Source organism: Podarcis liolepis, assembly GCF_965112155.1.
Source record: "Podarcis liolepis genome assembly, chromosome: 6".
Taxonomy (NCBI): Eukaryota; Metazoa; Chordata; class Lepidosauria; order Squamata; family Lacertidae; genus Podarcis; species Podarcis liolepis.
The window spans coordinates 29,187,087-29,210,440 of NC_139559.1; the positions used below are offsets into that span (position 1 = coordinate 29,187,087).

A 23,354-nucleotide genomic window follows, 5' to 3' on the forward strand; every position below is an offset into this window, starting at 1 on the left:
CCACTGCTGGCAGCATTTATTTAGCATTTAAACACTGTATGTATTCTATTAAGCAGCTAATTTGGCTTGGCAATATTTTGGCCATGTAGTGAGCCAGGTTGGGAATAAATGCTTGCCGGGTGTAAAATGACCCAAGGATTCAAGTGGTCAATGTACTTTTCTATTTTAAACCAACGAGCCTGCATTATATTGCCTGCATTAAGCTGATGTGCGTCTGTGCGGGATTGTATGACTGCCGTCTCCACTGGGACTGCTTCAACAAAGGTCACATCTCATGCGTGCTCATTGTTTCTCCTCCAGCAACCCAGTAACACGTTTATATTTATGTATCTGAAAGGAGATATGTGTTGTTTATTAAGAGGCAGTACATTTATCATATATTCATAGATCTTAACGACAACAACAAATGCACACGGGACTGGCTACACAAGTAGCACCTTGGCATTTGAGAGATTAGTCTGGGGTCCAAAGAGCTGATTTAACTCAGACTTCCGGGTTGACGCGATCTGGAAATGGCGGATTCCCTCCGAGCTCCGGAGGGAATCGGCTCTACCGAGGATGGGTCTTAGCCGCGCCGGCGACGCGGGGACCCTTAAAAACCGCAGGCGCGGATGCCTGCGGACTGAAGACTCGGCGGGTGCCTTAAGCGCCCCCCCTGATTCGCGAAGAGCCTTTTTAAAGGCTGCGGAGGGGATACGGGGGTGGCGTGGCACTGAGAGTCGACCGCTACCTCGGTGGAGCGAAGCCGCGAGCCATAACCAGAGAGCGCGACTTCCTTCCTTGAAAATCTGGACTGAAAGAACTACCCGTGAGTAAGACGGATTGGGACTTTAAAAATTTCTACCCTGAATTAGAGACGACCGGGGGGTGTGCTAAAAGGAAGTCCGCACCCCCCCCCCTTGCAGAAGATCTAAGCAACGACATAAGAGCTAAGCTGGAGAGCCTGCCCTTGGTGGGGTGAGTTAAAAAGGACATTAACTTTCAAGATTTCGCTAAGGGAAATTTTATGCTGGAGAGTGGAGTTTCAGAAGCTTTCTTTTTGTTTTGAACTACCCCCCCTCCCGGGCTCGGGAACGTCCTGCCTTAGTGCTTGTGTTAGAGCCGCGGAGTTTGACAGCTGTCAAAGCTGACAAACGGGCAATTTAAAGCGGAAAAATTGTTGTTTAAGACCCCCCTGGACTAAGACACAATTGAATCAAAATTGTTGGAAACAAAGTAACAATAAGAAGTTAAAGGGTTGTTGAGTAAAAGATCAATAAGTAACCAGATTCCCCCTAGGGGGAATTCTGTGAAACTACAATGGATACAATGGCTGTGGATGGAAAGTTACTAGCTGAAATTGAAAGGATGTTTCAGTTGGTGGGAACCTTACAAGAGCAGAGTTTGGCTATGAATAAACAACTTGTGACTATGACCTTGGGAACAGGCAACTCTGCTGTTTGTGTTGAGGACTTGAATGAGAAAGAATCCACAGCTGAAGAGGAAACAATACTTTCAGAGGTGGAAGAGACTAAACGAGAAAAAGAGAAAGTAACTTTGGGAAGCAACATCCAAAAGCTGACACCTGTGGAATACAAGCAAGGAGACCTTGGGAACACATCTACCACAAGTCTGCGAAAGATGCAGAAGAAGAAGGAAGAGGCCCTGGGACAATATGGAATACAGGAATTTAAAACAAAGAGGCATGATTGGGGCCTCTGTTTGGACTCTGGTTTGGAGGATACAGGCTTGGTGGAAATTTTCCAGCAATTGATTACAAATCTCCTTGTGGGAAGAGAATATATTTGGATGCTGAAAGAGCCTTTTCCAGACTCGACGACTGATATAAAGGGCTACCAACAAGATCGGCGGAGAGGGACTGAAAGGGACTTGAAAGCCTCGGACGTGAGGAACCCAGGCTGAGAATTTCGACTTTGGACTTTCATCGGGAAGGGACAAAAACCGGGGATGGGAGGGAGGGAAGAGGAAATTTTTAGAAACTCTTAAGATTTTTAGGTTTGGTTAATAAGACTCTTAATTAAGACAAAATGAAAAATCGATGGAAGAGAACTTAAGTCCAACTTAGGAATATCAATTTTAATTACAAAAGAGGTAATAAGAAGAACAAGATGGTTAAGAGGAGAAATACCAATTTGCTGATATAATTTTGGGAATTGGGATGCACGAGGGGGGGTGGGGGGAAGTTAGGGAACAAGGTCATGAAACGAGGATTAGCTGAATTTATACATGTTTTGTTATGTGTTATTTTTTTTGTGTGTGTTTTGTTGTTATAAAACTGGAAAACCCAATAAAAATTTAAAAAAAAAAAAAGAGCTGATTTAACTCAGCCCAAGAACTTGAATTGGACATGTAACATGGGAGCTGTGATTTGAGAAATGTAAGCCCAAAGTCCCTTTGAGCACATGGAACCAGATGCCTGGTTCTTCAGATTCTGCAGAGGAAAATCTTCAGATTCTGCAGAGGAAAATCTTCAGGTTCTTCAGATTCTGCAGAGGAAAATTAGGGGCGTGCAACTGCTTAAATTGCACTGGGCGTGAAGCCTCAGGGGCACCACAACTATGATATAGAAGGGAAGGCAAGAAGCAGGAGGTACCCAATTCTGGTGTCGCACAGGGCACTGCTGAAATGTAAGACACCAAGATACATCACTGGATCCTGGACCTATATTCTATGAATAAGAACTGCCATGCTGGGTTTTTTATTTTATTATGACAACAACAGATTCAGGGAGGTCAATCTGAGAGACTGTGACTCTCACTGAAGGTGACCCAGTGACCTTCATGTCTGATTACAGATTTGAACCCAGGTCCCCCCAGCTCTTGTCCAACCACTATACTACACTGTAGCCCCGAGCAACACACCCACAAGCCTAGAAGAATGTGCACTCTTCAAGTTGGACACAAGAATGGGACAATTAGAAGATAAAGACTGTGCCAATTTATTAATTTAGCCACAGACATTCCAGGGAGTGAGAGTGGAAGCTTCTCACAAATGCTGCCTTTTTGATTGACAGACCTTTGCCAGCTGCACTGGAGGGTATTGGATTCCCCCTTTCAATGCAGAAGGACTTCCTCCTTGCCTTGGCTCACCCAAAGCTGATGCCTTTCAATTATTTTTAGCTCAGGGATAAAAGGCCACTCCAGCATGGAAGCCAGGAATGATAGTGGGTAGAAGATTCTGGGTGAAAGATTTAGGGCAGGCTGTAGCCAATGTGGCGTCCTCAAGATGGTCTGAAATTTCCATCTTCCCAGATCAATGTCTTTGGTGGCTGGCGCTGACTTCCAGAGGGCATCATCTGGCTATTCCTAATTTAGGAAGACCAGTGCTGTCCTTGTAGGTAGCTCTTGAGACTCCTTTGGGTAGTGAAAAAATATCAAATCCAAACTCTTCTTCTCTTGGTTGATAGTTACTTAGCAATGGATCTCTTTGGGCTGATGCAAATATTTGCTTTTTGAAGTGCTGCTGTCTTCTCATGATAACATACCACATCTGGTTCTAGGTGGGGAGTTGCTTATTTTAAAGCACCCTACATGAAAATCTCATGTGATCCCTAGCAATTGACATACAGAAGCATACTGCTTCTGACAGTGGAGGTATAATATATCCAGCAGTTGATGGCCCTTGTAGCTAGCCATTGATAAACCCTGTTCCCCATGAATTTGTTCAATCTTTGTAGTTTCCCATGGGCCCCATCACCTGACTCCCATCCTTACACTGTACACTGTGCTGTACTTTTCTCCTTCCTTCCCCATCATTCCAGGCAAAACTCTGCAACGTCTGACCCAATAGGAAGAAACTGTGCAAATTATGTAACTTTCTGCAAATTTGGCTGCCTGGTGTCATTTATGCTAATTGCAGAATTTGGTTTGTTTTAATAGAGTTGAGAAGTTTTGCCAGCGGCTGATGGGAGACGGCAGAAACACTCAATCAGCAATATAAAAAAGCAGCCCACCTTCCGCCTAAGATAAATCCGTTTGTACATTCTCAGGCACACTAATACCATCCTTCCGGGACTGTGCAGGATTAACAGGGAATGCCAACTCTGCTTAATAGGAAAGCTCCTCAAAGCCAATATGTATGATAATGCTTATGCAGCCTAGGTACCACTAGCTGCTATTAGCTTAGTCACTTACGATATCTGTATTGCACTTCTGCCTTGCAACTGGAAGGATAGCTTGTGTGCTGCCTTTATGTTTTCTGGCTTCTGAGTGATCTCTACGACATCAAAGCTCCCCCGCCCCCATGTTTGGTAATTTGTAGTAGTTACTTAATGCTAGAATACTTCGCAGTCTCTTTATTTATTTTTAGGTAAATAATTTTTATTAATTTTCAATTAAAAACATCCCAGTTAATAACAAATCCAATCCAATCCAATCAGTCTCTTTAAATAAGTTTTCCAACTATATTATAGCAGTTTTCTCAAAATACAGTGGTACCTCTGGTTAAGAACTTAATTCGTTCGGGAGGTCCATTCTTAACCTGAAACTGTTCTTAACCTGAGGTACCACTTCAGCTAATGGGGCCTCCCGCCGCCGCTGTACCACCACCATGCAATTTCTGTTCTCACCCTGAAGCAAAGTTCTTAAGCCAAGGTACTATTTCTGGGTTAGCGGAGTCTGTAATCTGAAGCATCTGTAACCTGAAGCATCTGTAACCCGAGGTACCACTTTATTGGGACACAGACGCGCACGCGCGCGCACGCACACACACACACACACACACACACATGGATGAATGAATCCATTGGATTTAACCAGCCAGCTTGGCCTCTAAAAGCAAAGCTAACTCAGGTTGCAACTTAAGAGTGCTGAAGGTGGTGTACAGATAAGCACAGACTGATTGTTTAAGAGTCCCTGCCCTCTTTCTTGTGCATTCGTGATTATTTGTAATCATGATGGTACCAGGGTGGTTGAACATAATACTCCTTTTACTTCTGTTTATGCCTGCAAAGGTTTCACCATGGACATATTGCTTTGTTTCCAATCAGTGCATGTCCTGTAACTTCCTACTGAAATCCTGTAACTTTTTATTCCACACACATTCCAATGTATTGGTTTTGCCCCACATCTGTTGTACTATAGTGCATGAGTGCTCCTCCAGATGGCAATACAGCAATGCAATTACACTGGGGAAGCATTGCAGAACAGCGAATGAGGTAGAATGGTGTGTGGATGGTCCAGGATAAATCCACCATTAATGTGCTATTACTGTGTCAGTGACATGTTGCAAAATGCACCCGCACAAACACACTGGTTGTCCAAAGTGACCCAGAGCCTGCAATATCACAATAGAGAATAGCACTATTTGTGGAATTTCCTGTCCCTTGTTAAAAGGAGTCCCTTGTTTGAAGGACTGTGCAGTCCAAGTCTGGTTTAAGGATGGAGAGCAGGGCCTGCTCATCACCTTTGTGGCAATTAGAGACCTGCAGCTAATCTTGCACCAAAGAGTTGCCCCATTGTATCAGGAGACATCCTGTCCTTAAGGTACCAGGTACTCCTTATCTTGTTACCACAAACCAAAGTATATGCATAGTACAGAAGAGGCCCACGTGCTACATGAAGGTACTCAGAGAGTCCTTTGTTTGCTTGCTTAATTAAGATGTAATTAACCAGAGTCCTTATATGGAATCATAGGAGGGTGTTCTCCCAAATGATTGGAAGGTACTCCATGAATATGTATAGTCTTAACAAATAAGGGAAAAGTATATTAGGAAGCCCCATTCTTTGGGAGGGTGCTCAGTCCTTTTGGATGTTAATCCACTGAGCCTGTCTGTCTGGCCAGCAAAGATGATAAACGTTCCTTTGTTCTTCTCATGCAACAGCATGGTATTTTCCTTTCAGCCTGTTAATTTGCAACACCATGAGGTTGCTCATCAAAAGTTAAGACCCAGACAGCAGGCTGAGCAGACGCACAGGTTCGCAGCCTTTCCCACTAGAATGAGAAGAACTGTATGCCTACTTAAATCATAATAATTTTAAAATGTATACCTATCAACTAGCATGTGCAAATTTTACAGCAATGTGTGTCCTTTGCGATGCAATTCCTCTTTTGGCAATGAGTTATTGGCCACCTTAGCATGTCCTGATCTAGGACAACAGTGTGATATTCTATCCCCAAATTATGTATGGGGAGAAATCTTGCTCTCTCCATTTCCAAAAAAGGGCACCAGGCCAGATTTGCACCCGAGCACTGGAGAGTCAGATGCGGGTGGCGCTGTGGGTTAAACCACAGAGCCTAGGACTTGCTGATCAGAAGGTCGGCAGTTCGAATCCCCGTGACGGGGTGAGCTCCCGTTGCTCGGTCTCTGCTCCTGCCAACCTAGCAGTTCAAAAGCACGTCAAAGTGAAAGTAGATAAATAGGTACCACTCTGGCAGGAAGGTAAACGGCGTTTCCGTGCACTGCTCTGGTTCGCCAGAAGCAGCTTAGTCATGCTGGCCACATGACCCGGAAGCTGTACGCCGGCTCCCTCGGCCAATAAAGCGAGATGAGCACCGCAACCCCAGAGTCGGCCACGACTGGACCTAATGGTCATGGGTCCCTTTACCTTTTTACTGGAGATTCAAAGATCTAAATTAATGGCTTATTTATTTATGGGGGGGGGGAGAGAAAACCAACAGAACGCTCATGATATGGTATTCCTGCAAGAGGAGAGAACAGCTTTGCTAGTGCTTGCCATTTCTTTTTTTAAAGTGCCAGATAAGGAGTTCTTCACTTATTTGGTGGGTGGAGGCGAAAGCCTCCAAAAGCACAAGACAAATTTTCATTTTACTTGTATTCCTAGAAAGCATTCTGGCCTGCCAAATGCAAAACCAAACCAAGCATTCATATGTTGTGTTGCTTTCCCTGCTCCTAGATTAGCAATAATTGCTAAAAGCAGAATCACGTAGAATTACAGTGGCGCCTCGCAAGACGAAATTAATTCGTTCCGCAAGTCTCTTCGTCTTGTGAGTTTTCCGTCTTGCGATGCACGGTTTCCCATAGGAATGCATTGAAAATCAATTAATGCGTTCCTAGGGAAACCGCCTTCAGACCAGGTCCGGGGACAGTCTGTCCCCGGACCTCTTCTGAAGGCTGGGGGGGGGGGACAAGGGCTTTTCTTCCCACCCCCAGCATTTTAAAAAACCCCGGGACAGCGGAGGACTTCTCCGCTGTCCGGGCGATCTTAAAATGCTGGCGGGCGGCATTTTAAAATCGCCCCGGACAGCGGAGGACTTCTCCGCTGTCCGGGGCGATTTAAAAGCCCCTGGGAAGGCAGGCAGGGGGGACAAAGACTTTCGCCCCCCGCCCGCCTTCAGAAGGTGTTCCCGCCCCCCGCCCCGCTTCGGAGCAGCGTTCCGAAGCGGGGCGGCTGGGGCAGGTGTTCCCGCCCCCCCGCCCCGCTTCGTAACGCTGTTCCGAAGCGGGGCGGCTGGGGCAGGTGTTCCCGTCCCCCCGCCCCGCTTCGGAACAGCGTTCCGAAGTGGGGCGGCTGGGGCAGGTGTTCCCGCCCCCGCCCCGCTTCGGAACAGCGTTTTAAAATGCTGGGGGTCGGGAACGAAGCGTTCGCTCCCGACCCCCAGCATTTTAAAATCTCCCCGGGACAGGGGGAGATTTTAAAATGCTGGGGGTCGGCAGCGAACGCTTCGCTCCCGCCCGCCAGCATTTTAAGATCGCCCGGGGCAGGCGGGGGGAAGGCAGGCGGGGGGGAGCAAAGACTTTTGCCCCCCGCCGGCCTTCAGAAGAGGTCCTCTTCTGAAGGCCGGCTGTGGGCGAAAGTCTTTGCTCCCGACCGCCAGCATTTCCCTATGGGCTTTCGTCTTGCGATGCAAGCCCATAGGGAAATTCGTCTTGCGAAGCGCCTCCAAAACAGAAAACCCTTTCGTCTTGCGGGTTTTCTGTCTTGCGAGGCATTCGTCTTGCGGGGTACCACTGTACACCAGTACGAGGGGAGTGGGAGGCTGATGTGATAGAGGAGCCAGAGCTAGCATACCTCTTCCCAGGTTACAGACTCTACTGACATTGTCCCCATTTGCAGTTTAAATGTGTGCAGGACTATCCTGGCCTTTCAGCTGCAACATAGACACATATAAGAAAACTTCTGCTGAAGGACAAACAACTCAAAAATATCCTGGGTGGTCAACTAGACATACCCTAAAACATGCACTCAGAATTTGGATTCCAGTCAGCAGTCCCTTTCCAGTTTGCACGCCACTGATTCCAAATCAAGGGCACAAAGCAAATGAAACTTCTGCAAGGCTTTTCGGATGGGGCCCAGGGCATTTGAAATGGAATCTGGCCCGGTACCTTTTCCAAGTAGCACCTGCTATGTTTTATTAAACCAGGTTGAATGTCACAGGCCCTTTGCCAGCAGGTGTCAGGAAAAGAGCAGCTGAGCCAAGGAACTGACGTTGTCCTCAGGGTTAAGGGGACGATGCAAAGCAATGCAAAGCTCTTCAGCAACCCATCTAAAGTGGGAGTCTTGTATTTCAAGACCAGCCTCCTCTCCTCTTCCCAGTTACCTCGCTGCCCTGAAGGCCATTGGCCACAAGCCAGGATCTAAATCTGGCAAAGCAAGCAAACAGATATTTCTTCTTCCCTACCCATATGAGCTGACAGTTTGAATCTTGGTTGACTAGGCCTGGCAAGGTACAAACTATTCTGTTTCTCTTTGGATTTTGCTGGTTCTACGTATGCAAGGGACTCCAGTATGCTCAAGAGGTCATCTTACCCCCTGGAAACTTCTGGCACCGTCCCACCCCACCCCACACAAGTGATGGTTTGCCACTGTGTTGTTTTGCTGCCTCATGGGACACATTGTCACACCACCACTAGCCAGAAACATGAAGACCGTCTAGGCCAGAAGACGAAAACCTGAGGCCCAGGGCCAAATGTGACCCTCTAGGTTTATTTGGTTCTAAGAATTCTCTCCAGGCCACATCCACTTTTTCCAGGCCACACCCCTCACATGCTCTGCTTCACACACATAATGTTTATGCCTGACTGGAATATGTCATTGAATTCTGACAACGCTTCTTTTCTGGATGGAGGATACAGAGGAGTGTGTGCAGAAACTAGTCCACTGCACATAAGTAAAATTTATTGTGAAGAGGTGTATGTGACTCTGAACTTATGATATGGTTTATCTCCATAGATCATAGCATGAGGATAAGGATCAGCATAACTCTAATATGACCAGACACCCTCCATGATGAACTTTGGTGTCGCTGGAACTTCCAGCCTCCTGAAAGGCACTCAGGCATATCCTGAGTTCACCGACATAAGGACAGGTAGACATTCCTTCTTCCTCTCTCCACTTCTAGTGTGAGTTTATGGCAAAATTGTCATGCCCACGTTTCTGTAGGACTTTTAAAAATAGTTAAGGTCCTGAGGCCCAATGCCATGCCAACCCTTACCTTGCCTTCTACTGTCAATAAAGATTTGGCCTGATTTTATCCCATTGCCATTGTACAGTCTGGTTATTTTGCTGTTCTCATGGGTCACATAATGTGCTTGCCTGGGCAAGAATGCACCAGTAATTTCAGTAGAACATATTGCCCCAAAAGGCTAAATATTGAACAGGTATCACATCTGCTGTATTTTCAGTGCTTACTGAATACTTTCCTCTTTCAACACAACTTTTAAGTAGAGATCTTTCCCAGTCTGTTTCTGTATCAGAATTGTTTTTTTTTAAAGTTTTTAGATATATTAATTGTTTCATTGCTTGCATGTTTGCCTCACTAGTCTCCTTTGGAAGGAAGAGTATGCTATAAATTTAATTAAAACTAAATAAATTTAATCTAAAGTTTAATTTAATAAATGAAAATTCATTTCACATCTGATATTACTACAATAAGCATAGTTACATGAAATGACCCACAGTTTTCATTTTCCTCATTCCATATATAGTGATTTTTGTTAATTTATCCAGGGAATTTATGAATCACTCCCTCTGAAGCTCCTAGGGTAGCATGCAGTTACAAGAATAATGCAATATAATAACATTCAAACAGTAAAACGATATGAAACACAGAAACAAATAAGCCTTAAAACTACAATTAAAACAAGCCATTTAACATGCTGCAGCCCTTGAGCAAATAACAAAGTATTTGCCTGGCACGAAAAAAGACACCAGAGTGCCTTTCCAGGCAAGCTTCTATGGGTACAGCATTCATAGCCACAAAGCAGTCAGAGCAACAGTCTGTCTAGCTCAGTATAGTCAGAGTTCTCCAACCCTGTCAGTTCTGTGCACACATTTGGATTTTTCAGTGAGTGCTGCTTATTGATCTGTTTGTTTATTTGATTTATAAACCACCCTTCATCATAAGACCTCAGGATGGTTCACAGAATAAAATACAGGATAAAAACAAATGAATAAGTAAAACAAAATAGCAAAACAATAAACCACCCTTCCCAAAGACACATTTAAAAGGCTGTAGAATATTAATCAGCCCGAGGCCTGGTTGGAGAGGAGCGGTTTTTGCCTGGCACCTAAAAACATGTAATGAAGGCACCAGGTGAACCTTCCTGGGGAGAGCATTCCACAAATGGGGAGCAACTACAGAAAAGGCCCATTGGCACACAAAGAAGAGCATCAGAGGATGAATGCAGAGTTCAGGACAGTTTATATGGGGAGAGGCGGTCCTTTCATGTATTACAGTTCTGAGCTGTTGGTACCATCCCCCCTGGACCTTTTTGAAAAATTAACCTGAGCCTTGAAAAGCACATAGAGGTGGAGACTTAGAAGATGTCCTCTGATGAAAGTCCTCAGTGTACTGTCCAGTGTATTTTGGATAGATGGAAACCCTATTGGACAAGCAGCTGCAGAACAAGGGCTACTGTTTATATTACTGCTTCCTGTGATGGAAAAAGTGGCATGAGAAGTGGTGTTAAGTAGTCTACTGAAAGTCGTTCACTTCATTCATAGCAGCACTCCCCTACTTTGTACTCTCAAAAATCGAACAATTTGTAAAGAATACAGTGGTACCTTGGTTTACGAACTTAATCCATTCCAAAAGTCTGTTCTTAAACCAGAGCATTCTTAAACCAAGGCATGCTTTCCCATAGCAGTAGGGGACTCAATTTACAAATGGAACACACTCAACAAGAAGCAAAACACGTTCTTATTCCAAGGCAAAGTTCACAAACCAAAGCACCTACTTCTGGGTTTGCAGCGTTCTTACTCCAAGTTGTTCACAAAGTAAGCTGTTCTTAAACCAAGGTACCACTGTATATAGTTTAGAAATGAGATCCATGCAATGGTAACCCACCTCAAACATTTGACTGTGACAATGATTCACTTTGAAAACAAACTCCTTCCACTTTCTATACCACGTCAGCAATGACCACAGGTAATGTTTTTCATACTCGAAAAACACCTTTGCCATCATTTGTGAAAATGATCTTAAGTCTCACCTGTCACAATCAAAGCCCAACACTATAGGACACAGGATCTTCTAATACTGACTGATAATCTAGTCTGATTTATATATAATATCGACCTGTAATAACCCTGCCAGAGGACAGAACATCCAAGCTGAGGAGAAAGGCCACTAAAAGCTTTACTGTAATTTTGGAAATGCGTTTTCATGACAGGTACAGTGTCAACTGCCTGCTAATCCAAAAGCTTTGTGTAACAAAGTGCGAAACATCAGATTTCCCCCAGTATTTGATTGCCTACAATCATAGCACAACAGAGTAAACATTAACAGCCACGTCACCCTGGAGGGGCAGTTTGTACAGCGTTACATTTTTATGTCTTCTGCTCCTTTGTGAATCTGTGTCAGATTCAAGCCTTGCATAATGGAGTTCAGGTTCTAAGTCACATAAAGTCTATGAATCACTCTTTGCCCATGTATGTAATCCAAACCTGTGATGATCAGGTCTGCAACCATATGGAGAAGCACTTTAATTTTATTAAACTTATACCGCACCCCATCTTGGGTGGGTTAAAACAGTAAATATATAATAAAACACTAAACATACACACACACACACACACACACACACACACACACTGAGGAGGGGGAGAAGGATCACACATATGATCCTTGTTCTTGACCACCCATTCACTTAATTTGCATTGATCCAACACAACATACAACTGTATGCATGGCATTTCAGTTCTCAATTGCCTGAAAAGGACCCTATGTCTGTATGGATGGGTCGCTATTTGCATACATTGAGTTAAACACATGGAGGTTGAGAGCAGAGCTGTTTTGTCCAATCGTGCTTCCCTTCAGGTATATAATGTAACCTTTGACAACTGCTTAAGTGTAAGTGAGGCAATGCACATGTACACCCATTATGATTTCTGTGAGTGTGCAGCTTGAAAAAAAGTGGTGTAGACTTTACAGCTGCTCACTCGCATGCGTAAGTGACTATGGGCATCTGTTTGCATCCAGGTTGTATGGCAAGAGGTTTTTACAATGCTGTTTTCTTACTAATAGTATTTGTTTGAAAAAGTCATGCTACCTAAAAGAAAGACATGGGTGCTAAGTTGTGGGTGAACATATCAGATGACACAGCGATTCTTCAAACAGCTCTTGTTTATTCAGAGGCCAGAACAGAACTGAACTGAAGGGTTCAGTCAGCCTGCTTATATAGAGCTCCACTAGAACGTAACTGTAACAATTTTCTAAAACTATCCAATCACTGAACGTCACTTTCGATCCATTATTTGCATAACTATCTACAGTATCCCCCTGCTGGCCCAGGGTGAGAACTTCAGTACATAACAATGGGCATAGTAAGAATTTCAATCTTGGCATCTGCCTAAGCAGCATCCCAGGAATGCAGGCAGAACACTATGACCTGTGGCACTGCATTGGTACAGCTATCATCAGCACCCATTCTAAACATTAATGTTCTTGCTGCAGTTTAGTGTTAGGGTGTATCCTCACTAGGGATGGGCAAATCTGCCAGTATGGGTTTCTCTCCATTTCTTAATTTTCTGATCTTAAATTCAGCTCTTCACATTTCAACATCAGTTTTCATTTTATTTTAAGTCCTCATGAAAATTTATCTGCATTTTAGTATCATTTCTCTCTCCCCCCATACACATTTTTGCAAAGCCATATCCATAATACAATGCATTTTGTGTGTTATTTTCACCTATATATGCATTTTTGTGCAAATTTTACAGTGATGGATTTTTCTCCTGTGTTGCAAAATCTGGAAGAGTGTGAATTTTGAAGGATGGCTGTGTTTTGGTTTGCATCTTATTTTAGAAACTGTGAACTAGGGCTCATCACCACTTACCTTTACTCCACATTTCTAGGCACAGGTCTGGGCTTTTCAGGTCTGTGTACAACAGATTTTTCCTCTGCCATGACGCTTTCCCATGAAAACCTGTTCTTTGCTGCTGAATCAGAGGAAACAACAATCCACAGAAAACACAGAAAGCTGTTTGCTCTGATTGAGCGATAAAGATCAGGTTTTCCTGGGGAAAGCAGCGAAAAGTGCTTGGACATGGACTGGGAAAGCATGGACCTAGGAAGTGTGAGGCAAAAAGTAAGTGTGATTAAGCCCTTAGGCAGGTTTGCTTTTAAGTGTAGACTCAATCAATCCCCTAATCACTATTAAGACTTAAACTGAATTAATAGACATTCTCTGTTCCTCAGTAATTCTTGGAACTGTAAAGCTTTCAGCAACATACCAATCTACAGTTTCCAAGATTCTTTAGGTGACACTATGACTGTTAAAAGTGACACAAACCAACATAAATCAGTAGTGTAAACAGAACTTTCCAAAGTCAATCCTTTTGTGCTTTTCCCCACCCTTAAGTTCACAGTATTTCAGAGTTCCATATTTAGACTCTGGCAGAAGCAGAACTCTGAAGAGAAGAAAAGCAAAAAACTACTCTCTGTATGTCATAAGACTAAGTTTTATATGAGTTCAGCTAGGGAGAGCGTGGGGTGGGGGGAGTCATTCAATTTCCACAGGAGCAACTTTAAAGTAAACAGCAATGCCAAAAAAATCCCCCACACCTATTAATAGAAAATGTCACTCAGACATGGTAGCGTATCAATTCCCATCCCTGTTTGCAGAATCTGGTTCATGGAGTTTGTGTCTTGCTATAACAGTTTCCTTCTGGTAGGACTGAGACTAGAGTGCTTATAAAAATGGGTACTGTATCACCACTGATAGAAGGAATCAATAGACCATTTCTCGGTTAGGAAAGGACTGACAAGCTATCTGGCAGTCGGATGCCGCAGCTGGTATTAGCTTGCCTTCGACTGCCTGGTGATGCTTAAGTTGGCTGTTTCCTGATTTTGCTTTATTGATGTCAGACAAACCTCCAAAAATTGACCCAAAGAAGTTTTACATGATGCACTTTAATCTTTAGCGTAGATCACTGAGCAGAACGTGGTGTGAAAGAAAAGAGCCTTGGCTTGGATGAAAATATAATGGCATGTGGCTTTGAGAACAAATTCTGAACTTCAAGCAGAACTAAAATCAAAGTTACACTATTCACCGTTTTCCCATTCATAATCTTCAGAGAGAAAATACTGATCAGGCTCCCCAAGCGACTGGCAATGGGAGAAGGAGAAGTAAAAGTATGATAGAGCTCAGCTTTGCAAATTGGAATGACCTTTTGGCCAAGAAGGCCAGACTCTTCTCAAGCACACTATGGAATATTCACACTCTGAAGCCTTGCTTTTATTATTTTTTAAAAGAGAGACTATATTGAGACTAGAATTTCCATATCAGGGAAGTCAGAATACCTGCAAATTTTGATGCACTTGAGATCTGCAGCAATAAAAAAGGTTTCCTCTTATTCCTTTAAGACAATGTTTCTCAAACTTTCTAGTCTAATAGTCTGGTGTGCATGGTGGAATTGGAGGGGAATGCCGAGTTAGATGCCTCCCTGGACATACACTCTAGTGTGTGACTTTCCTCTCTGTAGTGTACAGTCATCCTCAGGTGTGTAGCACACTGCTCGGTGATGCTCTCTTGCCTAATTCTTAGACTATTAATTCACCCAATCTGGGTGCTGCATACAAATGTGTGTAACAAAATGCCAACAGCCACTTCTATTAGGCTGGAGGAGCTTTGGGAGTGGACAGCCTGAAGGTGAGGAATGGCAGGAGATAGGAAACATCAGAAGCTGCCTGATTCCAGGCCAGATACTACTTGTCCAACTACTCCAGAATTGTCTACGTAAGAGCACAAGAAAAGCTCTGCTGGATCACACCAAAGGTCCAGCTTCCTGTTTTCACAAGAGCACACTCCCAACTTGGCATTCCCAGCAACTGCAATTCAAAGGCATACTGCCTCATCGCTGGAGGCAGAACATACCCATTGTGACTAATGGTTGATAGCCTCACCCACCAAGAGTTTGTTTAATCCTCTTCTAAAGCCATCCAAGTTGGTGACTATCACTACAACTCATGGGAGCAAATTCAATAGTTTAATTATGGGCTGTGTGAAAAAGTACTTTTTTTTTTGCTTTCCTTAATCTTTAAACACTCAGTATTTTCAAAATGAGAGAAAAACAAATTCTCTAAAAACTTTCTCTACACCATGCATAATCTGCCATTACTCACCTTTTCTCTAAATTATAAAGCTCTAAACTATAAAGCCCTTTTCTCATAGGGGAGTCAGTCCAACCTCTTTGGTTGCCCTTTTCTGAACCTCTTCCAACTTAGACTGGCAGAGGCTCTCCAGGGTCTCAGGCAAACGTTTACCTAATTCCACACGTTGAACCTGAACCTCTTCTTCCTTGTTGACCCCAAGCAGAGGCACACTATGACACACACGAGTTCTACCTGCTATTTTTTTGTATGGAATGAGAATGAACTGTATGTACTCCTCCTATCCATAACATGACTATACTTCCTTGGCCATCATCTCAGCCTCCACTGCACTTTGGTTCATAAAGTGAGGGGAGAAGATCAATTTAGTATTGATTTGTGATGCATGGATTGGGTTTTATTTCTGGTACCCCATGACTGCAGATAGTTTCTTGGAGTCTCAGCTGTTGCTATCAGTGCTGCAGCAAAGCATGTATGAGCAGAGGAAATCAAGTCCACTGCTAACAATGGCAATTAGAGTCAAGCTTTTACATATCCAGTCCTCCCATGAGCATCAAACAGAATAATCTTATTAACCTTCATCCGGCCTTTCTGAAACAACTAATTCTGTCTCTTCTCTAGCCAAGAGTAATATCATTTGTTTATGCAATGGGAGCCCCTAGTAATACATTCTTTGGATGGAAATGAATATGTTAATTTCATGTTAAGCCCCCCGCGCACCCCCAAAAGGGAGTAATAACACTGGTCAGCATAAAGCATGCTTGACACTGTGAATGGAAGAAAGAGAGGGAAATGCTTTAAAGTAAATGAGCTGATAACCTCCATTTCCTTTTTTTCTCCAAGTGGTGTGGCAAACTCATGGATCTATGGCCATTTCCACCAGCAAAAGAGAAGGAGAAAGGGGAAAGATGAGCTCCACTTTGAGCTCTTGCTTCCACTGTCCCTGCAGTGTATGCGTCTCTGTGTGTGTCATCTTTCAAATGCATAAAGACACAGAACTTTTCCTTAAGTAAAATTATTTTCAACTGCGTGCTTTCTGAAGAACTACACAACCAAGCACCAGGAGCTAGCTGGTTCTACTGATCACAGGCCACTATAAACCCTAGAAAGCCACTGCCAGCCAGTGCAGGCAACACTGAGCTGCATGGACTACTATAATGTATAAGCCAATTTTCTCTGTTCCTGTAATTAGAGCAACAGGATCTCACCAAAGAAAATTACTGGTCCAGTTCTTAAGCTCTTTGTTCTGCTTCTAGATCTTGAAGGATATGATGTAGCAGAAGTTGAGTGCTTTGGGTTTTGTTTTGTAAAAAGAGTAGATAGGAGTCAGATGCTGCCATGTGGACTCCTGCAACAGCTGTCTTGGCATCACTGTTGAGATAGGAACCGTCGGAAAAGGAGGAAAAGGATTCCTTGAGTTACTCATGAGTAATACTTTGGCCACCTTATGAGAAGAGAAGACTCCCTGGAAAAGACCCTGAGGCTGGGAAAGATGGAGGGCACAAGGAGAAGGGGACGACAGAGGAGGAGATGGTTGGATAGTGTGTTCGAAGCTACCAGCATGAGTTTGACCAAACTGTGGGAGGCAGTGGAAGACAGGAGTGCCTGGCATGCTCTGGTCCATGGGGTCACGAAGAGTCGGACACGACTAAACGACTAAACAACAAAAAAACTCTGGGTCTTACAGAACCACAAGAACCTACAGAGCTCAGTGCAAATGTGCCAGATATTTTACCTTCCTTAATTATATTTGCTCACAATTCCGTGCTTAGGTCACTCCTCAGCTGGCAGAGAGTTCTGGGGATGCCCTTTTGCAAAGGGTCAGTTTACTTGTATGGTGGGAGAGAACTGGACATCTTTTTCTAATACAGTCGTACCTTGGTTTTCAAGTTTAATCTGTTCCGGGAGTGCGTTCGACTCCCAGAACAGTTCAAAAACCAAGGCACAGCTTCTGATTGGCTGCAGGAGCATGCTGCAGCCAATCAGAAGCCGTGGAAGCTGTGCTGAATGTTCAGCTTGCGAAAATCGTTTGAAAACCGGAACAATCACTTCCGGGTTTCGATCATTTGGGAGCCAAAACATTTGAGTTCAAAGATATTTGGCTTCCGAGGTTCCACTGTATCTGTTTATTTACAAATATACAAGCATAGGGGAACATACAATGCCCATCTTAAATAACGCCACTTCCTCCAAAAGCAACAGCTTGCCCTTGTTGGCTTTAAAAAAAACTTACTTATCTAAACAAAAACTATTCATTTCCATTCCTGACCCAAGCAAGAAAGCATAGGAAAGTAAGAAGAGCCTGCTGGCTTAAACCAAATTTCCATCTAGCCCAGCACCCTGTTCTCACCGTGGACAGCCAAATGCCTGTGGGAAGCTCACAAGCAGGACCTGAGCATAAAAGCACACTCCCCAATTGTGCTTCCCTGTAACTGGTATTCAGAGGCATGCCGCCTCTGACCCTGGAGGTAGCTTTTCTTCCATGAAAAATGCTCTAAAGCATTAGCTATTCAGCCATACACAACAGATGATTTCCTCACTTACTATCACCCAAATGAGGGGTTCTATCTTTGTACCCAAGTTGCAATGCCAAAACTGTCTTCCTGTTGTCCACAAGGTAATTTTATGAGCAGCTGGCCCCAAATGCAAATGGTTCTTCCACTTCTCACTAACACATAGTTTCAAAGAATGGTTTCATCAGCCATTGGCTTGATCTTGAGTTCTTAAAATGTGAGAGCATCACTTATACAACTTCTGCTCATTTTATCATGCTCGGAAACTCTCCATTGTTACATTAGGTGGTGGAACTATTAATCCTCTTTCCTTCACCACATGCTCTAGGGAAACAGCAGCCCTGAGTACTAAAGCATTATATTCTCATTTATTCTTTACCCGCTATTAAAATACTGCTTTGCAGCTTGATTAGACTGGGTGCTGTGCTCCATCCTAGAATAATAAGACACTAGATGTTCAGGACTAATCCTGTCTTTTCTGGAACTCCAAGGCCTTTGGACAAGACACTCAGCAGCACTGTGCTGGATTAAACCCATTATGACCTTCCAGCAGAGCAGTAGCACTTCATTGTAAATTGCCATCAAATTTGGACCAGACGGTCTTTGGAAGGCAATGGTCTGATGCTAACTAAGATGGTCAAGAGATTGTGGAACCTTTCATGTGCCCTTCACACACCATTTAGGCTATTAAAAGGATGTTGCTGTACCATTGCTGAGAGACTGTGTCCCAGATCCTTGGAAATGAATGATTAGCTGGTGCAGAAGGAGAACATTGGCCTGGATTAAAAGCCAGTCAAGCGTTTGGAAACAAAATAGTTTTAACAAGAATGACTGCTCTTCAGAGTGGCATGAACTCTTCTCAGGTCAGAGCTATAATCAGTATTAATTTATTGAATTATTTACAAATATAAAAGCACAGGGGAACATACAATGCCAGTCTTAAAGCAACACCACTTCCTTCAAAAGCAACAGTTTTAAAACACAGCAAGCAGCTGCCAAATATGTCACTCAAGGTCCTATATAGAATTTGACAGCAAAGTCACAGCTCTATTCTCCACAACAAGAAGGAACACGTCCCTGCTGGGGATTGAACCAAAAACCCTCCAATCCAAAAACAGCTGTTCAGACTACTTAAGTCTTGAATACCTAATGCAAAATGGTTCCCAATGCATTATATATATGGCACATGTGGTGCAGAGCTGGAGGGCTCTTGGTCCCTTGGTAAAGACATACTAGCTACAGACACAGAGAAAACAGACGTCTGCTGAGGCATGCTTCTATTTTAGGACCATGGTTTGCATGAAATAGGTTCTCCATCTTTAGAATAAAATTATATTTCACAGGGCTCTGTTTATTAAAATAAAGCCAGAGTGAAACATATCGATTTTTAAAAAAATAAAAGATAGCCTTGGAATTCCATTGCCAAGGTATATGAAAAAATTGTGATTGATGCTTCATAGTATGCACTTGAAATTTGCAAGGATGTGCAGGCATGTGGCTTTTAACTGAATGCTGTCAGTGTTGTAACTGACCCCACCTGGTCCAGGAGCACAGTTGCAAATAAGCATGTTATTTTACAGAACAAGGCATAAAAGAGCAGGCTAGCAAAACAGCTGGCAGGGGGCAACAATTTCAGAGTGTGAAGATAAAAGCTTCCCTACCAACATGGAACGGGGATTCTTTTGCTGTTGCTCGAGATGTTAGAGGAGAAAATCACTGATGTTCTACAGTCAGTGAATGGTGGGTTTCTATACAGGCCCCAAGCCTACCTGGGGTTTGGCTTTACCATCAGCCTGATGAAGACTGAGGTCAGGACTTTGCCAGCACTCCACACATCAGCATTGGTGACCACATACTTGAAGTGGTAGACCATTTTGCCTACCTTGGTTCTACCATAACCAGCAAGATTTCCATCAATGTTGAGCTGGACAAGCACATTGGCAAGGTAAGCTATGGCAATGGCTTGCCTCTTCCAGAGGCCATGGGAGAATGTGATGTCTACGACCAAGACAGGATGCAGGTCTACCAGGCTTGTGTGATGAGCACACAGCTTCATGGTGGTGAAATGTGAGCAACTTACACCTGCTAGGAGCGAGGCCTCAGTGCCTTCCACATGCACTATATCAGGAAGGATTGGGGCATCATACGGCATCTCAAACGAAGATGTGCTGTCCCAAGCCCATATTCCCAGCATGTTCACACTCCTGTCTCAGCCACATCTCTGCTGGCTTGGTCAGGTCCACAGCATGGAAGATGGCAGGATCCCCAAGGATGTACTCTACAGGGAGCTGGCTTCAGGCAGCAGGTCCAGGGGCAGACCAACTCTACCTTACAATGATGTCTGAAAATGTGATATGAAGACTGGCAACATTAACTCTGCCACGTGGGAGTCCCTTGCAGATGACTGCAGCACCTGGAGACAATCAGTCAGGTTGTGTATCCACAGCAGTGACCAAAGAAGGAATGAGCACTGGGAGGAGCTCAGAAAGAGGAAACATCATAGCACACCTGCACCAGCAAAATCAAATGACTTCATTTGTCCCAACTGCAACAAAACATGTCTCCCCTATATCGGTCTCTCCGGCCACAGCAGGCACTGTAACTCTCCAACAGTATGACTTCACCCTTAAAGATGCACTCTTCCATAGCCTCCCAAGACAGATGGATGCCAACCAATCAATAAGTGATTTGCAGGCAAACATTTGGGCTTAGTATTTAAACATGCTTACTAGGGATATAAATCCCTAAGAACTTAAATGGGCTTACTTGTGAGTTGGCAGAGGGAGCTTCCAGACTGTCCTTAGATTGCAGTTGGGATTCAATTACATACCAGCAAATTCAGGTTACACAATTAAAATGATGAAGGGATGCACTGGAAAGGGTGAGATTGCTTGATGCAATTGCATTTAGCTGCAAAAACAAGTAAGAATGAATGGTCCATAAGCAGGGATGATTTATAACCTCCCTGCAAACTCTGTGCAAACAAATGACAGGAACAAAGGAAGCAGCCTTATACCGACTCAGACCATTGGTCCACTGAGCTCAGTATTGCCTACATTCACTGGCAGCAGCTGTCCAAGGTTTGGGACAGGAATTTCTCCCAGCCCTACCTGGAGAAGCTTGAATTGAACTTTGGACCTTCTGCATACAAAGCAGATGTTCTACCACTGAGCTACAGCAATTCCCCTTAAGATGAATGTCTAATAAATGGGTCAGCTGGACGACCATGCCTAGGACTGGACTGTAAGTAGGATTGTTGGAGAATTCTGGTGAAAAGGGAAACAGGAATGGAAATGGTTGAAGTTTTTTTTAGATGTCCCATCTTTGCAATGGAAGTCAATCCACTGATTACAACTGGTATTTGCAGGTGTTGTTGCAGTCAGTCTGCAAACAATACAGAATTGATTAGGCCACCGCTTGCATTGTGTTTCCTTTCAACTGAAATGAACAGGATGGAATAATGTCAACCTCATCTATGCAATTTAATAAGTTACATAATTTCGCCACAGTGGGCAGTGAGTTGAATAATGTAGTTTGGGGTGGAAGATGAACTGCAGCAGAATGGAAAGAGCGCTGCATGTGACAAATACATGGTGGAAAAGAAAGTGCCTTCTTATGTCCTCAGCTGTTAGTTTTATGTTTTAAATCAACATGAGCTTTCAGGGGAAAGAAAAGCGAGGAAAAGTCAAAACCTCATTTGTTTGAATTAGAAATTAGTCTAGGAGGTCTGAGATGCTATGCTCTGCATTCTGTTTGAAAGGTTTTGCATCCATATGCAATTATTTAGGAAGATGTGCTTTTTGTTTGAACTTACTGTTCCTCTTCCTAGCTAACTTTTCTCCCTGCCCGCTGCTTTAGAAATAAAAACCTGTGTACGGTTTCCTGTAGTTCAATTTCATGCAGGCCTTCAAAGGCTGCATAAATATACATCTAAATACTAAGTGAGCAACACTAATTATGTAAACAAGAAACATGAAAAGACAAGATGAAAGCTGGGCTTGGGACACAGGTGCTTACTAAGTAGACCAAGACAAGTGCTAGGGACTAAGAGCCTGGGCTTCTGTTGTCTTCAGTAAATGCTGCAGCATCACTTGAGAAAGTGGCCTTTTACCCTTCCAAAACAATCCCATCTTGCGGAATTGGGGAAACCACATAGGCGCTGTATATATATATATATATATATATATGCAGGTTTTGGTGTCCTCGGGTGTCTTCCCGTGTAAAAGTTGGGGTGTCTAGGCGACGTTTCGACGAGGTCTCACTCGTCATCTTCAGGCTGGTGCTTTCGGCTTCTTGTTACTGGAAGAAGCCGAAAGCACCAGCCTGAAGATGACGAGTGAGACCTCGTCGAAACGTCGCCTAGACACCCCAACTTTTACACGGGAAGACACCCGAGGACACCAAAACCTGCATTCCTGTACCCGTGAAAATCTACGAAAACATATATATATATATATATATATATATATATATCTCCCCTCTTTTTCTCTTACACACATACAGACACTCTGAAGCCTTTCCAATGCCAGCATAAATGTAAACTGTGTGGGTTTTGATACACCAAGCCCCACAATGGGGTGGATTCAGAGTGCATAATGAGGCTGACAGACACTGTTTTCTGATGGCAGCAAATCCCTCCCCCAAAAGGATCCCTAGTCAAGTCATTGGGATGTGTTCAAAATAGCGCTAAGTCACTGGTTCCATCAGCTCAAGGATTTCTCCTTGGGCAATGGCATATTCTCCCCCTGTGTGTGTCCCCCCAAAAAAAATCTGTTCTGGGGTCTCCCCAACCACAGAGCAGATTTGGGAAGGGCACGAGGGTAGGAGAGCAGGGGAAGCCCTGGTGCACTAGAACCAATCATTATGTTTGCAGAACTATTTAGCTGAATACGGCCCATAGTATGAGTGTCATAGTCAATTAATTTATTTGTATATCATATTTCCCACATGTACATTGTGCTTGAAGTGGTTCACAAGACAGGCAATTTAAATATAATAACCCTATTTATAATACATCACAGTATAACATTTTCCATGCAAAAATGACAGTGTTTTCTGTGAAGAGGAACAAAATGAGGAACAGCTTAGGGGAGGCAGGAAAAGGTTTAGTTATGAGCAGGGATGGGGAAATCTGTTTCTCATTTTTCCAGTTCAGTTCTCTACATTTCCACATCGCTTTGTGATTATTTTTCAGAAAGTCCTCATGAAAATTTATCAGTATCTTTGTACCAATTTCTCATATACTTTTGTATTAAATTTTGCCCAATGCAAACATTTTTTGCAAGCTAACCCCTCTCATAGAATACATCTTTATGCACACTTTAGCCT

The 23,354-nt window shown here is 43.6% G+C and overlaps 1 protein-coding gene across 5 annotated transcripts in view; it reads right to left on the reverse strand.

Annotated features, from left to right (window-relative positions):
* The window catches only part of RALY (RALY heterogeneous nuclear ribonucleoprotein), a 212,211-nt gene that overhangs the window by 155,688 nt on the left and 33,169 nt on the right, over positions 1-23,354 (reverse strand). The window contains exon 1 of one of the 5 annotated variants that reach the window (XM_083508267.1): positions 20,793-20,936. The exons of the other annotated variants lie outside the window; for them this stretch is intronic. The gene's annotated coding sequence lies outside the window, so the exon portion shown is untranslated. Of the gene's footprint in view, positions 1-20,792; positions 20,937-23,354 lie in introns of those variants that run through there. 5 annotated transcript variants of the gene reach the window in all.